Raw genomic sequence first — 5,113 nt, 5'->3', positions numbered from 1 at the left:
TTTTTCTTTTAATTTATTTAATACGATTAATTTATTTTTCGATCACTCTCTCTCTCTCTCTCTCTCTCTCTCTCTCTCTCTCTCTCTCTCTCTCTCTCTCTCTCTCTCTCTCTCTCTCTCTCTCTCTCCTCTTTGTGTTACTCCCTCCTTCTATATCTATTTATTTCTCTATCCTCTCTCTCTCTCTCTCTCTCTCTCTCTCTCTCTATATATATATATATATATATATATATATATCTCTCTAAATCTTGTTCACACATTCCTTGTTACTTCTCGACATCTCTATCTCAATATCTTACACTTTCACACATACTCTTTGTTTCTCCCTCTCTATCTCTATCTCTCCCCCCTCTGTCTTCTTCTCTCTATTACCTCCTTTATCTCTCCCTTGCTCCCTCTAGCTCCATCTTTCGGTCTCTCTTCCTCTCCCTCTTTATATATATCTCATTATCTACATTTTTCTTTTTTAAGTCATGTTTGGATCCCCATAACTGGATGCATAGTTCAATTTAAGCTATCACTTCTTGATTGAGAACTTGGTTGCACAAACAACATCAATTTATAAATGATCTACCAATTGAACGTACACACTGAACAAATGTTTACAAAATACACCAAAAGTTTCCCTAATTGACCTTCCACACCTCTTCAACGTATCCATTGCACACCAAATTGTGATTGCTAATTATTATTTGACTATGGTATAGTTGATTTATGTGGTGATATCTTATTTGGATGTACATATAAGATTAATTTGATATTTGAAGATGTTATATAAATATTATTCTATTTGGATATATTAATAAGTTTAATAAATATGTTGCAATCATTTTGGTCTTTTTTAATTAATATAAATGAAGAGGGTCCTAACTCTCATTTGATTGATAAAAAAAGTGTAAGAAATGTGGAGATCATAACTCCAAGAAAAGAATTAAAAGGAGATAAGGAAATCCAATAATCGTGTTACCACAACACATATAAATTCCAATGGTCACCTCAATTTTATTCTTAATATTAAACTTGTAATTAATTAATTTATTGCCTTTGGGAGATTAGAAGCCTAATTAAATTAATATGTTATTAATTTTCCCTAGGCTTGTTATTATTGATAACTTGGGTTGATCCTAAAGATTTTTATATATATTAAGGATAGTTCAAAGAAGCTCAATACATCAAAGCATAGATATTATGTCTTTGATCAACAAAGGGACTAATCACCGAACTGTATCTAAACTAACACTAGCAGCTAATACTATGATAATGACATATATTAATCTTTATACATTTCTTCACATCAAAAAAATTTGTATCAAGAGTTTTACAGACATAACATCATAGGTAGAAGAGGAACAAGCTTTGAATAAGATGCCATGGGTCCCATGACCCAATGATGTTGTTGTTGCATTCTCCTTTATCTGTGTCAAAAGCTCCAAAAGGAGGATCAATAGCCTAAGAAACTTCTGTGGCTGCCTCCAAGCTAGGTGCATGAGGTCCATAAGAGGCCATACTCTTTTTGTTTTCTTTATCAATGTTGATTCATTTGTCTTTGACCAGATGTTTAAGCATCTCCCGCTCTTTTGGATCAAGCATTTCGTTGTATGTGTTGAAGTAATGAGTTGATTGGATGTCGACTCTATATATGATAAGGGCATCTTCCTATAGTAGAATCATAAATCTGCTTTTGGGAATCTCAAGTACGACAGATACCTATGACATGATAAAATAGTGGGTGAGTGTTTTATTAAACTTAGCAAGTACCCTCTTCCTCCCTTGGAACACTTCATCGTTTATCTATTTCTAGATGAACCAAAGTACCTCAGTTGTAAAAATAGACCAAAAATAGTTAAGTTTAGCATCAAACATATCAACATAACCAGCAAGGACTTCGATCCAAGTAAAACCAGGATGAGAGTTCCAAGAAATAGGAGATCCAAAGAACAATGACCAAAAAATACAAGCAAACTTGCAATTAAAAAAGAGATTATCTATAGTTTTAGGGATAAGACACAAAGGACAACAGAGAGGTGTAGTACCCACTTTGGATTAAACTAGACCTACAACAATTTTTTTGAGCAATAAAAGCCACCTAAAGCAGGGCTTTTTTAGGTTCAGAGGGTTGGTGCCAAAACAAGTCTATATATATATGGAAACATAAAAATAGAGAACAATTTTCATGTGCAAAGACAAGCATTTGACAAGACTATAGACTTCATCATGCATGGACAATTATGTGAGTGGGAAGACAACAATGTAGTCAAACTATACTTTAGAATAACAACATAGGTGCACTAGTGTCCAAAGTTGTAATGGTAGCAAATTAGAAAATGAATCATGAAGTGTTAGTTTCATATACAATGTTTGTGATCTTCACTCAAGACCCAAAGAAACTCAAAAAATGCATTTAAAAAAATTATAAATATAGCTTGTATGAGAGCATTGAATCATTAAAGTTTAGAGAATAAAGAATATTTTATGTTTCTATTTGTTGGAAGACAATTAGTAAAAGTCAAAGGCAAGTTTTTGCACTTGATTAATAAATGAGAGTATTCAAGGTACGTTGTCACTACCAAAGTCATAGGTTCCTCCTCCATATTAGAGGTTTTATAAGGTAAAAAAATATTATGTTGTAAGTTATACATAATTCTAATACAGTGATCTTAACTCTAATACCTTATTATTTAATTTGATTGATTTCTAATCCCAAAATTTAAACTTATAAATTATGGATTTGTCAGTTTTAAACGTGTTTTAGAGGTGTATTAGTCAAAGAGAATATCCCTTCAGAATTAATGGATAAGAATTCATATAAGTTTTTGGTATGGAAAATTTTTAATCATAATGTAACCCTTAGAAGATTAAAATCCTCTAAAAGAAAGCTTAAATGACTGTGAGAAGATAAAGGATTGAGAAGAGATCTAGAGAGTGAGAGAGACTCGAAAAGTAAGTATATTTTCAAGTGATGGAATTGAAGTAAGTCTTTATAACCATATAGTTTGATAATTTATTTTGTTGCATTCTTTTTCTTAAACTATGTTGTTGTTTTTTTATCGATAATGAGTATTTTATTGCTAAAGGAAAAAGTACAGAAATATCAAAAAGATGGTGGAATCACCAACCACCAAACCACCCTCCAAAACTTCCTTTAAGCATCATTTTTACAAAGTTTACATGGCATGCAAAAATCATCTACCAACCCGAGCCAAGCAAAAAATCCCACAGTTTCCATGGCGTCTATAAACATATTACAAAAACAAAGATTAAACTCTCAAACTAGAAAACAAGACATAAAAATCAAGAACTACTTGGGTCAGAATTCTAGGTCAGCACATCCCTCATCTTCCTTTCCTCGACCTCAACCTCCGGTTCATCAACTCCCTTTCCTCCTCCTAAGCCTGTTGAATTACCTCCTCCAAGTCTATGATCTACACAAACAACTTCAATGCTTCCCACCCTCGTCATGCCTCCTCCCTGAATCTATCTTTCAGTGCATCCTCCCGCATCCTTAAAAAGGTTATGTAATGCCTTTTCATCACTTGGTGGAAGCCAACAACACCCTCGCAGATGTCAAAACCTGCACCAGGCACTGCCCACTCTAGGATCTCCATGTTCAGAAGGAATTCCTTCGGAACAATAACCTTCAACACCTTTCGAACCGGTTCAATGGAAGTCTCCAAGTCAAGTACCCAAGCCATGATGAGTGAAAACATGTCCATTCCAACACTTGTTGTTTTTTTGGTTTTTCCTGTAATTAACCTAAGCTTTCACTCAAGCCATTAACAATAATAAAAATAAAAATAAAAATCATCATACAATTATAGCATGTACATGTCATGACTCACACTTGCACACATGATATCAAAAACTAAATAACATCGTGACTAAGGAACATTATGACAAAACCAAGTGCATGACCACATTGGGTCAATGAACAACAACATAAAATAATACTAGTGGAAGAATTGCAATTATCATGAGGTGAACACTTTTGGATGAATAATTGAGATGATAGATATTTCTTTAACATGATGATAGGTTACATGACCACCATCATTATCTTAAGAATACTGCAAAATTGGTACTTTGTCTCAACCCCCAAACCAAACAATATCTAACCACTATACATACATACATACATGTGTATATATATATATATATATATATGTATGTATATATATATATACATATATATATATATGTATGTATACATATGTATATGTATACATATGTATATATACATATATATATATACATATGTATATATGTATATGTATATCTATATATACATATACATATATACATATGTATATATATATGTATATATACATATGTATACATATACATATGTATACATACATACATATATATACATATGTATATACATATGTATATATACATATGTATACATATACATATGTATACATACATATATATATATATATACATATGTATATATATATGTATATATGTATATGTATACATACATATATATACATATGTATATACATATGTATATATATATGTATATATACATATGTATACATACATATATATATATACATATGTATATATATATGTATACATATACATATGTATATATATATGTATGTATACATATACATATATACATATATATATACATATGTATATATATATATATGTATGTATACATATGTATATGTATACATATGTATATGTATACATATGTATATATACATATATATATACATATGTATATATGTATATGTATATGTATACATATATATATGTATATATATACATATATATGTATGTATGTATATATATATGTATATGTATATATACATATACATATATATGTATATATATACATACATATATACATATATACATATATATAGATACATACATGTATACATACATATATATATATATGTATATATATATATATATGTATATGTATATATGTATGTATATATATACATATGTATGTATGTATATATACATACATACATATATATGTATATAAATAGAAGGGCGTTAAGAGGCCCTCGCCATACTGAACCCCAGGCATCTGTTTTGGGAGGCCCCTAACAAAACTATATTTCTTGGGCCCATCCCTAGGATCCCTGCCATG

Source organism: Cryptomeria japonica, chromosome 4 (genome assembly GCF_030272615.1).
Source record: "Cryptomeria japonica chromosome 4, Sugi_1.0, whole genome shotgun sequence".
Taxonomy (NCBI): domain Eukaryota; kingdom Viridiplantae; phylum Streptophyta; class Pinopsida; order Cupressales; family Cupressaceae; genus Cryptomeria; species Cryptomeria japonica.
The sequence above is the reverse complement of the archived record's forward strand: the minus strand, read 5'-3'. Positions refer to the sequence as shown.